The sequence below is a fragment of the Atractosteus spatula genome, chromosome 27 (assembly GCF_055471065.1).
Source record: "Atractosteus spatula isolate fAtrSpa1 chromosome 27, fAtrSpa1.hap1, whole genome shotgun sequence".
Taxonomy (NCBI): Eukaryota; Metazoa; Chordata; class Actinopteri; order Semionotiformes; family Lepisosteidae; genus Atractosteus; species Atractosteus spatula.
The window spans coordinates 3,940,634-3,953,547 of NC_142732.1; the positions used below are offsets into that span (position 1 = coordinate 3,940,634).

At 41.1% G+C, this 12,914-nt stretch overlaps 1 protein-coding gene across 2 annotated transcripts in view; it reads left to right on the plus strand.

Moving 5' to 3' along the window:
- Window positions 1-6,794: 6,794 nt before the first annotated feature.
- Window positions 6,795-12,914, plus strand: part of fam222ba (family with sequence similarity 222 member Ba) — a 30,536-nt gene continuing 24,416 nt past the window's right edge. The window contains exon 1 of one of the 2 annotated variants that reach the window (XM_088906585.1): window positions 6,795-6,929. The gene's annotated coding sequence lies outside the window, so the exon portion shown is untranslated. Of the gene's footprint in view, window positions 6,930-8,274; window positions 8,505-12,914 lie in introns of those variants that run through there. The other variant, XM_088906584.1, reaches the window with a different exon arrangement.

Here is a 12,914-nt window from a genome sequence, read left to right on the forward strand (position 1 = left end):
TGCAACATAGAAATGAGGTCACCTTGTGGTCGGTCTGTTTGACTGTTGAATATAATTAGCATTCTGGATTAGGAAATAGCTGGGTTAGTGTAAAAACAGCCTGTTTTTTCTTTACCTATGATGATTTGGTAATGTTGGCCGAATGATAGTTGACCGTCACAAACGCGACACATTTGCAACGCTAAAGCCAAGTATGATATGACAGCGTGGGGTCGGCGCTGTTGTGCGACAGTGACCCTAATGCACTGGAAGAGGTTTTGTGAGAATCCATCTATCCGTTTTATAACCGCTTCTTCAAATTCGGGGTCACAGGGGAGTCGGAGTCTATTTCAGCAAGCAGTGGGCACAAGGTAGCGTACAGCCTGGGTGGGACACCAGTCCATTGCAGGGCACACACACACACACTCGCACCAGGGCCAGTTTTCCCTGAAGCCAATTAACCTACTAGTATGTCTTTAGACTGTGGGAGGAAAATGGAGCACCCAGAGGAAACCCACATGAACACGGTAGAACATGCAAACTCCACACAGACAGCACCCTAGGTCGGCAATTGAACCCAGGGCCCCAGCGCTGCGTGGTAGCAATGCTGACCACTGCTCCACTGTGCTGCCCTTGTCTGAGAACCTCAGCCTCAAATTCCAAAGGATAAATAGTTCTGCACCTTTCTGTGCGGCAGACAGTCCAGACTCCTCACTACACTCACTATGACTACTATAACCTGACCACAATTACTGTGACTATGACTATATATGAGTGTAACTCAGTCATTGTAAATATGCTTAGCTGGGAGGTCAATGGGACTGCTCATAGAAACAAAGTCTTGTGTGGAAAGACAAAAGAATTGTTCATTTAAATGAAAAAAACTGTAGACAGGCTAGTTTGGTAACATATTTTGATCTGAAGTAAGAGAACTGTTTTATTGCGCCTTGGTACTGGGACCACCTTGTATCTTATACATTAAATACATTGCGATTAATACAGAACACTTTTGAGTTTTATAGATCGTATAATTGCTATGTGGAAATGGCTATTTTTTATTCTATGCTTCACATGGAAATGATTTTGTGCTTCTGTGCTCCTAAAAAAGAACAGTCTTTGTTCCAAAACATGACTATAAATCTAAGCCTTCCCATATGAGTGTTCCCTTTTTTCCAAATAACAGTCTGGTTCTCTTTTTACATGCTGATTATAAAAGGGCTAAATTACAATGGACTATGGCTTAGCATAAGACACCTCATGCTTCAGATGTGTTTTTGAGTCACAAGGTCAAAATCTGAGTCCCTTTGTAAGCAACTTGAAGCAGCCTGTCTAATAATAGATCAAACCATGGAATGTTATTGTCGTCACAGAAAAAAGGTTTTATTAGCGTTTGCATGGCTGATTCATAGATGAAAAGCAGTCCATTAAAGCTATCCACAGCAATTATACATCCCAGAGATCAAATGAGTCAATTAGTCAGTGGAGTTGTGTTTTCTGATCTCTCCGTTATGAAATGCTTAATTACATCAGTTTGCAGTCGCCGTTTATCATTTTTGTGGTGACATTTATTTCAAGAAAGATTCCTAAATGATTTTAGGTACTGAAAAGTACATATTTTCACTTGCCATTGTGACTGGGCCATCTGTCTAATATCTGGATATTAAATAGCCCAGACCTGAAGCATGAGGCTAAAAGTGTGATCTGAGCCAGCATGGGGACCATGTGATGCCTCTGGCATTTTAGCTGAGGTGGTGGTGCTGTAAAAAATGAGATCTGTCTCCCTTGTAGGACTGTTTTTTACTAAATGGCACATTGGATTCAGGGTCACGCTGAAAAAAACCATGTCAATCACTTTAGAAATCGTAAGAATGGCTACAACTGAGTATACAAACACGTTCACAGAAAGACGCTTTGTACACTCTGTCATGGCGAAGACTTGGCAAAGGAATATTTTTTGGTCAGAGAAACTTTGAGAGGTTAGCATATTGAATGCGAAGATTTATGTAATATTCAAATAAAAAACAACAAACATGTTCTTTTCCAGTCAGTTCAATTATAGGATTTGTCCCTACAAAGTCCTTACATGCCTCTTTATCATCTCTAGTTAAATAATTTACAAAACCCCAGATTCATAATAATTATGTGAAAGGAAACAATCAGCTTCTGGAATAGAATGGTTTGTAGGTGCAGTCCTGCTTTCCATCTGAAATGCATTTAATCAGGAGTGCCCAACTGCAGGCTGTCACTCAATTAATCCGTTTTTATTTTAGGAGTACTTTATAAAAAGATATACTGTAGTATGGTATTATGCAGCACAAAGAAAGAGCAGTACATAAAATACAATTAGATAGTGACCAGCTTTAATTTTTTTTTGTGAAGGATGTAAATCACAAAAAAAAAACATTTAAAGCTTTAAATTTAAAGATTTCTTCAAAACCTTTACATTCACAAGAGATGTTTAAACAAGACTACTCTCTGGCTTCCACATACTGTATATTAGGGCACAGGTCTTTAGACCAGATCTGTACCCGACTGTACTGAATGTGTATCTCTTCGGTGGAAAGGGAGAGAAAACTAGAGGTAATTGGTGGGAATGGATTTTTTCTTCCAGCTTTCTGGCTGGACCTCTGCTGTTCTCTTTCAAGCAGAAGATGTAAAACAAAACGGAAAGACGATGAAGCATATAATAATTGAGATTTAAGCCAAAAAACTGCATGCTAATCAATGGCTAGCAATTTTCCAATAACCAGTTGTAAGAGAAACCTTAAAGAAAAAGTTCAAGATAACAAGATGGCTATCAGAGTTCTGAACAGTTCAGCTTCAGGGCAGCCTTGTTTTGCTGGGGGGGAATTCACACAACAAGAACTGACATCCCAGAATACACCAAGAGAGTGCTTTCTGCTCTGTCACAAGGCCGTTTCATGTGTCACCTTACTGGAGAGCACTTATATGGTAATTTGACTGCATTAGCTTTACCCTTCAAATAAGCTAAAAAGGCACTACTGAAGCTAAAGGACTCGCCATGCACTGCGCATTTACAAGCACACAAAAGCCATTCCAGGAATCTGCATCGTAGGGGCATGATAAAGATTTTGCAGAATTGAGGATATGAGCGGAAAGGCTGTTCCCCTTTGCCCAATTCCAGTGTTCAGAATTATTTTCTGCACATTCAGAAACTCAAAGGTTTTATATTTTAAAGGGGATCCAATAGCAAAAGGGGGGGGGGGGGTCTGCACTTACTGCAAGCAAATCAACTGTATTGAATTCTTATCTTGTTGTTTGAATCTGTCCCTAATAGGCTCTCAAAGATAATAACCTCTGACATGTCTCATTTTTCAGACAGTCTCATACTTGGCTGTTTAAAAGCTTCAAATAGATATGTAGTTAAACAGCTGCTGCCATTTTAACCTTGCTGCTGGCAAAAAAAGAAACACAACAAAGCTAATGAAATGACAAGAGCTGTACTAGACATAAGCATGACAGAAACAAGTAGTGGGAGGCTTACTGTACTGTACAGTGCATTTGCTAATCCATTACAGATGACTGCTCCCGTAACACACTCTGCATGAGCTGCTGGGCTTTTATCATGCCTCCTTTAAAAGGGTTTATTAAAATATATATGTATATTCAGGGCTCACTTTGTCATTCTGATTCTCAACACCCCCTCATCAAAAAAAAGTTATAGTCTATCCAGACATGCAATCAATATGACTTGTCTGTGAAGTGGATCAATAATGCTTTCCTTTGAAATCATCAATCATGCCAGCGTTGAATATAAAAAGCATAATTAGGAATGCTGTTCTTAAACATCCGGTATTGACTTCTTTCAGGGATGAAGAAAGACACCATTCTGCATCATTAACTTTGTATTATTGCCTGATGGAGCCACTGCAGTGCACGGCCCCTGGCTTTCAGTTATGCCGTGTGATTGGGATTTGAAGCAGATCATTCACTAGATGAGCTTTCAAGAAGGAGGCAAACTCGTGCCTGCAGATACCAATTGGGTAAAGGCCTCATAATCAGCTAGGCCAGGCAAGGAGATGTGCAATTGCTGTGAGTTATCTTACTTTGGTGGTGATCAAGCCAAGCAAATGTGTCTGTTAGTGTAGTGTGGCATGTGTGTGTGTGTACAGGACATTGCAGTAAACTTTTTTTCAAAAGAACATTTAGTTTGAACAGATGAGTCAGGAGTTACTTTAATCTACCATTTAGTTGTGTCACTGAATGAAAGTAGTCTCTCCTGTCCATTTGCAGCCACTGAATATACTGGGGCATCCACTCCCCCTTAGTGAACAAAAGAAAGGTTATGTTATCCAATATGGTTGAATCAATCAATGAATCGATCAGTCAGTCGTTCATTATTTGGTTGCTAGTAGCTTGATGATCTGAGAATCCCATCAAGATCTTTCTTAAAAGATCCTGCGGAATTTGTAAGAAATCAGCCACAATCCTCTGTCTAAAAACTGTTGTAGATATAGGCCGTTTAAGGACTAATCAACCTCACATGAGATGTGGTCGAATACTTTTGTCAGCAGATCGGTATATGAATTGTGTTCATGTAATTTTCAAATACAGCATTTCCTCTTCAAAATCAGCAAGAATTGCTAAAGCTTTGCTTTGAGGTCCTATAACTTACAGTCAACGGCTTACAACATTTACACGTGTATATTTGCGTATATTCATATTGTTGGATACAAGACCTCTGGAAGGTATACAGAGCCAGGTATGGAACTAGGTTAAGGTTGCTAAGTAACCTCAGTAAAAACTAAGACTTGCATGGCTTTTTAAAAATAGTTTGTGTTGCAGACTATGTTCCAGTTTTGGAAAACATCCAGCCAGGGTTACTCAGGCCCGGAATGGAAAACCAGTGAGCTAAACCAAGTGTCCTATTCTTCTTTGATCATGATATATGCCTTAACAGCTACGAATTGTATCCCACAAGCCCCCAGTGCTTTGACTGCTAGCAGACTTCTGTGAGCCTGTACTTTTCGGTATTGTTTTATGCTGTATTTTCACTTTCTTTTCGGAAAGTGTTTCTAGTGGAATGTGTACCCCTGTGGGTTTGTGCGCAGACTACTGACTGAGTTAAAAGCTTGGAAAGATTTGAAGGATAGGACACTTGCTGGAGAGCTGGTCCAATTATCAAGTCAACAGTGCCTACAGTGGTCAGCATGTACAAATGGATAAAAACTCATTCAAAAAGCACTTTTAAAATGTCAGAATTTGTCATGAGTGCACTGCTTCATAGGGGTACACAGAGTAAAAGCTTCTTGACCTCCAGTATTTTTCAATGCTATAAATTGCGAACATTTTGTTTCACGTAAATGGGGAAGAATATGTTAAGAAATCATAGCATGCTGGCATTGTAATGTTAGTCCTTACACTAAAAATGACAGCTGCCCTTTAGAACATCAGGACTCAGTGAGTCAGCATTATGATAATAACAAGTAATAGGTTTATTCCATGCTGAAAAGAGAAGAAAGAAAACGCAACGTTTCGGCCGTGGAGCCTTCTTCAGGTCTTTGAAGTATTATGTTAGACGAGTCTGTATTTCTCGCATATAAAAAAATATAAATTGTGTGTTTGCATAAGTAGAGGTGTGTGTTATGCATGTTTAGTTTCTTTGGTGAAAGAAGAAATTTCAAAAAGAAAAAAATGTATTCTCTGGCCATAACCTTATCAGAATGCAGTCTGTTTCATTGTGCAGTTCTGGCTACAAACTCAGTCAATACCAAGATATAACCCTGTGGGTCAGTGCAGTGGTGTAATTTATTTCAGTTGCCACAGAAAACTAAGGCCTTGACCAGACATCTCAGCAGATATGAATGCACAATCACCAGAGATATAATGGTATTGACACTGGTTTACAGACTGCAGTATGGAAATAGTAGCATATGTTACACATGAACGAAAAGTGAATAATATATGAACTGGTAGGGCCCTACCGATTCCAGCCAAAGCTTAAAATTCATAATTAAATTAGAAGAGAATGTCTATTGTACAGCAGATTAAAAAGGAGGAAGAATGTGAGAGCATCATGAAAATCCATTTTACAATCAACTTGCTGTCAAATTGAAACAATGAAAATAAGAAATAGCTTAAGAATCATTATAACATAAGGTCACTGTGGAGTGCAGACTACAAGGGAAGGAATAGAAACTTCAAGCATATTTAGTACTAATATTGCTATTTTGTTAATGTTTATATTAAGATATTACTGTAGTTCAACATCCAATAAATATGGGGCACATCCTACATGGTTGTGTAGGTGAATGTAGAATTCTCCTACATTCAAATCAAAATTAAATGACTGCCTTGGCACTTTGAGTTGTTTACTCAAGCTTTTATCTCAAAAGATACATTTGACTAAATCGTAAATGTAACTGTACTGTACAACAGTATATTACCGCCCTGTAACGCATGAAGACATGGGTGTATATGAAAGTAACAAGACAGCTCGGCTTATAAACAGTGGGGAATAAAATGAATTAAATTCCCGGTTTGGAAAAAGAAATGTTTAAAAAAGACTTACAAATTTTGGTAATTTTCTGATAGATTTTCTTAAATATTGGGTACGGTATTTGAAAGCGAAGCAGTGCATAATTAATCAGGTAATTGCAGTATTTAAGAGCTGCCCTCGGAAAAAAAAAAGCATTAAAAAGGAACAGACTGAAAAACATGAACAAAAGGTTAATTGAATTCTGCAACTCCGGGTTTTTTTTCGGTCAGGCGATACGCAGACACACTTAAATTATGCAGGAAGGAGGTCCAGCCCGTACCTGATCGCTTCTCCGCTTGGCGGACAGTGCGCATGCGCCGGAAGTTGCTGTCGCAGACAGCAGCAGTGATTCGGCAACGTACAGCAACAACAGAAAAATAAAGATCTATATCAGTGTGAAATAAAACGAAACGATGTTTTGAGCCATGCCTTTCGCTCAGGTTCACGAAGAGTAAGTACAATCGTATCCCTTTTTTTATCATTCGCATATGACGGTTGTTATTCTGTATAAAAAAAACGTACCAGCAACAAAGAAGTCACCGTAACAGTACAGAACAGAAGCAGAATTAAAGTTTTGATTTTTCAGGTATCTCTGGTTTATTGTGATCCACTTTGAATGCGCTTTTTAGACTGTTTCGGTTAATTGCGTGGACACCTCCAAGATAACTAATTTCCTGAAACCTAAAAGTGAGCGCTTTTAGAAACGTATGCGAGTACATTTTGTGAAAACTGTCCTATTTTGTAAAGCTTTCAAAGGAAAGGGTATCGTATCCATCCACAGATGTACAGAGCATTGCTATAGAAGCTGGAGGTTTCCACAGCTATAAGCATTTGCATATCGTAATCTATTGGTATGAAAGGATGTTGTTAACAGCTTAATTCTTGAATAGCCGGGCACAGATGGTCGGCTGTTAGCAGTTGCCCCATTCGAGCCTTGTAAATGACTCGTATTTAAGCTTTGTTTGTTCAGCGCCGTGACCTTTGCTTAATAGTTGATGATGCGGCGTTTCAAAATGTCGTTCTGCCTCAAGACGGGGGAAAAATGGAGAGTGGAAGAATTTGCGGACGAGCCAGTAATTGGCGAGTCGTCGAATTGGATAGACTGATCTATTCAAAAAGTTGTACCCCCCCACTCACTCACTACCTCCTCCTCCCCGAAGACCAGTCACACTCCGTTTTGGACAGGCCTGCAAAACTGTTCCCAGGGTTTTAATTCGGCCGGGCAGTAAATGAGACGGAGCACAAAATCATAATCGCCAGACGAAACTGCAGCTGGCTTTTGGTTGTCGGAACTAAAACGTATGAGCGTACTAGCCTTCCACTTCCAGTCCAGAGCTTGTGAGATTTACATATACATTTGTGTAAGTTTATGCTTTGGAGAATATTTTAAATGGGAGACCCAGTTTAAATGGTGTACTCTAGCTCGTTTGCTATCGATTACATTTTTGCATGGGGTTCCCACGTAAAAAAAATAAATAAATGCACGCATTGCGTTCCACCGGGTCGTGCAATCTACGGATACGGAGAGCCGCCGCCTCCTCCGTCAGGTGGTAATTGCGGTGATCTAAACTCCGAGATCCTGTACGAGCTGCTTCACATCCATCCGATTTCTGCGGGATCCTCTTGCACAAAACTCCATTGAGAGGGGTCGGCAAGGTAACAAAGGGGGTGACGTCATCCGTTATATCCGGCCGCCTGACCTCGAGTCCGGAATCTCTACCTCTTCAACTCATTTCCGATTGGTCGTGGTGCGCTTGCGGGTCCCTCCTCCCGCGTCGTGATAGGCTGAGAGGGTACAGTTTCCGGTTTTGATTTAGAGTCGGTGGGTTGAGTTTGCTTGGGGAGGCTTCAGTGTGTCTAAACCGAGATAGATCTGGTTTAGGTGGCTGTAGTTCTGGGGGAGTGGATTTTATCGCTTATGACCACTCGCCTATTTTGAAACAATGCTTCTCGCTACCGGATTTAGTTGATGCCGAATCGAAATACTAAGAATATCACCCCAGCCCCCGGAAAGGAGACGGAAGGGGTAAGGATTATTATTATTTTTTTGTAATTTGCTGCTACTCTTGGGCTGTATTCCGTTCGTAGGCTGTGAAAGTTAAGCAGTGATATCTTCTCGTTGTCCTATACTAGGTCCCCTGCATGGATAGCAAGTAAAAGTATGTATTTTGCTGAATGTGTTATTGTGTGTACAGATCTGGTACATTCAAGGCTCGGCTATAAAACATCGGGGTCGTAGCTTGCGGAACAGGGTATTTTAACCGATTAGTCTGAAAACTCACGGTGACTTGAAATCCCAGTTGCTAGAATAACTAAAAATTGTACTTAAAGTGGGTAATTAAACTTAACTGCACTGTATTATATTTCTAGTCCGTTCTAGAGCAGTGTAACAGTGTATTGATTTGTAGGTCGTCTTTGCAAGCTGTCCGTCCGCCTGTCAGTATGTTAGGTAGTATGATTTAGAGCTACAACTGCCTTAGATGGAGAAGAGAGTAATGTTTCTTGTGCAACAGAATAGTAACTTTTCAACACGTTTTCAGTTATGCCCGAAGATCACTAGCTATGGTGTGCAGCTGCAATTTCGAGCGGGATATGAGCTTGGGAACAAACTCTTTTTTTTCCCCCTCAGGTCGAGCGATCTCTGTGCCTTTTGAGGTGCGAAGCTGTTTCACCCCATTTTAAAAGCCAAATGACCAAAGGCGTTATTCTGCATCGCAGGCCTTGTTACGTAAAGTAGCGGAGACATTTCGTTTTACGACGGGGGGGGATCTGTTCTCCCTGCTGTCCCGGCTTGTCTGCCGCTGAAATGGTCAATAACCGGCGGTTTTCATTTTGTGCTGACTTCATGATTTGCACACTGCGCAGTCACTCGTGTTCTTTGGCGTGCACTGCGTTTTGCGAAAGGGCGGATAATTAAATTTCAACACTTGTTCCCCGAGAAACTCCGGTTTCTATTCTCAATACAATTATCGAGCTTTGTGAGGGTTCAGTCCGCCGTAGGGGTATAATGTTTCCTTTCACATGCACAAACCCATGAAGTGGTTCTCGTTCTGAAGGGTACAGGAAAAAGAGAAACGCTATTGTGTGGTAACCTTTAGGGGGGGGGGGGATTATTCAAGAATTTATTACTTTTGTTGCTGTGAATTGAATCCTTACCCGCGACTAGCTTGCCAAATGGAATATTAAGTTCCATTCATGAACGCGAGTTTAGTCTGAATTGTCACATAATTACATTTTCCTAAGTTGGTATCTGTCTTCTAATAGATAAATTGAATTGTGGTGATGCTTCGCCTGAACGTTTTGATGAGCCCCATCAAACCTTTGCTTATAAGTAAATTAGGTTAAAGGGAAGAGCTTTGTGTTGCAGGGGAGAGAAGGGATTTAATGCTTAGAAAAGGTGTTACCCAGTGTTTTGTGCTTAATTTTTTTGTCCTCAAGCACAAATCACCATCAGACTCCGTGACCTGGTAATGTATGGGCTAATTAGATTGCTGTGCTATCTATAGGGCTATTGTAACTGAGTTTTTGAAAGCAGTTTATCTTTAATTGATTATCCAGACCTTGGCATGTCTAATCACTTTGGACAAAAAAAAGCATAATAAGGATTGTTTTTCATTATTTTTTTGCAAACCACTCTGGGCTTGCACAGTACTTCAGTAAATATTAATTAAAGGGATTGTCTGGTTATGTGTGCTAATGGTGTATCAGAAGGTCATTGTGACTAACTGGCAATTATGTGTGGCAGAATCAATACCCTTGTGCTAGGATGGTATCATAATATTAACTTGTTTGTTTTCAAGCTAGGGCCTCAGAAATTTCAATCATGTTTGCAAGGAAGCTAATACCAGTATCCTTACAGAAATAAACTATTCTGCAATATTTAGTTGGTTTTCTAAATGTTGTCTAGCACACCAAGTCCGAAATAATTATGTGCTGGATTAACGGGTTGCTTCTTTAGCCTCAGAGTCTGGGCAGTCACTGCAGTTTGGTATTTCAGGGTTTTGAGTGGTAGGTCAAATGACAGCACTGTGTGTCCAGGATCTCCTATAAATTGCAAAACAAACACTGGATTAAGTAACAGGATCTCGGTTTTGTTTTCAGGGGGCCTCAGAGTTAATAGAAAATAACTTTGGACCCATTGCACACTAACCTGAGAAAAAGAACAGATTTTCAAATTATCCCAGGCCGTTTTCAATAGTTGACTCATTGAAATGGAAATGATTTCCTGCCAAACAAGGCCATGGGAATGATTCAGAATGGGCTCTTGAAAGCCAAAAGGCTTTCCTCAGTTTGTCTTCTAATACTCTGTAAGTGATACATTCCAGACCGCATTAATGTGGCAGCTGACATGAGGATCTGGAAGAAAACTTTATTCGTACTTTTGTTTTTCAGGAGAACAGTGGCTTGGAATGTTCCCATGTACTAATTGGAAAAAGCACATTTCATAATCGCACAACCCTCTTTTTCTCTTCAGCCAGGAGAACACAGTAATTTGTTAGTTGTAAAAATAGATGTAATTAAAACAGGCTGTGCTTTACTAGGTTATAAACAGGCACTTGACAGTCATTGTTTTATTATTTTAACCTCTGCTTAGAAATTGCAAAAGCTCTTTGTCAGCAAATAAGCATAGTGCTTTCACCATAAAGTGTTTTGGAAGCTTTGTGTAATTTCAGTGCCCCATTGATCTTGGTCCATTGTTCAGTGTTCCTGAGACAGTGTTTGCATTGCAAAATCAGCAGGTAAACTGCAATAGACTGGTGGCTGCTTTGACTTCAGGCAGTAGAGGGTATAGATGTAGGGATGAACTGCTATTATGAGAGTTCTTGAGGAGGACCGAGTAATCTAGACATGACTGTCAAGCCCCGAATAGTGCAAGCTCACATTATCAGGTCAATTCTCAGGTGTGCATGTATTATTTGCATTTAGTCCCTCAGTTCAGCATGAATAGATGCCGTGCAGAAGTACCCAGAGTGGGTGTTTTGTCTGCACCTGGATTGTGGGATCCGTGGACGAATGGCTGAAACCCCTCCCGTCTGTACAAACGTCCCTGTGCTGACTCGTCCTGTCAGAGTGTGCTCCCTGTCCCATCACTGGCGTACAGAGTGTGAGGGGGGCGAAAACAACCGAAACAACCAAAATTAAAATAGAAAACCTTAGACAGCAGGCGCCTGAGCAGCACCAAGCTTCATGAGCAGTCTTTTTTCCCTCTGCAATCCAATAAAGGAAAACCAAGCACAAGGTATTTTACTTGATTCCGAGATAATGGAACAATAAATGCCGACCCACACTGGGGGGGACCAAAGGCTTTTGATTCTGTGCCTCTCCAGGCCAGGGCTCAACATGGCTGAAATGTTTTGTGATTCCTGTGGTATTTCCCTTTCTAGGAAGTGAAACTAGATTGGCTCAGACAGACATGAATGTGCCCCTATCTCCTGCACGGTCCACTAAACGTGATGTTCTTCTGTGTTTGTTTGCAGTCTAAGTGGGGGGCTGGGGAGTGTCCTCTGAACTTTTTGCGGAAGCTGTTTATATTTTTGAGCCTGAGAGGAAGGTGGCACAGGACATGGCAGAGACTGTTATCTGTTTGTGGCACGAGATAAGGAGACAGAAGCATTGCTGGCCTGTTTCTGAACCCTGCCTAATGAGTGGTTGCTAGGCGAATTGCATCTCAATCAGTTTAATCCTTTGGATGTCACTTGCAGGTCTGCGCTCTGTGACGGCCGGCGGTCCATGCAGCGGCTCACACCGCGCTGCTGGGTGCAGGGGGGGCTGCTGGCGAAGCAACACTGGGAATAGCTTTTGCAGAGCTGGTGGGACTGTCTGGCCCAATCAGTTCCCCGGAGCCAAAGGGCAGCCACTTCACACAGTAATGCTAACTCAAGAGATCAAGTGATATATGAAAGACAGATCCCTGCCATGAACTTAGGACTCCTTTTCCCTCACTTTAGATAGCTAAATCTCACATTTAGATAGCTAAATCTCACATTTAGATAGCCATTAGAAGCACAGGAGGTTATTGTTTTTATAGACGCCAGGCTGAGAATCCCCCCCCCCCTAATGTTTAAGCATTTGTTCTTGAACGTTATTGTCTATTGAAAATAGCAGGAAGGGTTTTTTTTCCCCCTCTTAGATTGTTTTAAGTTTGTTTTTCAGTCCTTTTTTTATGCAAAGAAGCTGGAATTGCTGTAGGCATTCAGATTGATGTTCCCTAGCAGACAGCCAAGCGAGCACCTGACCTATTTAGAAAGGTGAAAATCAATCATTTCGCGTTGTGCATTTCCGAAAAGCCCTGGAAAGGAGTATAACGGCAAAGAGGTTTTGCAAGCGTCTCATCCTGGAGGATCAAGGGCTCACAGGCCCATTACAAATCCAGAAATTATGATGGGTTGTGTTCCTGTGGGGTAGGTATGGCACTGTTGGTGCGGTGGGGGACTTA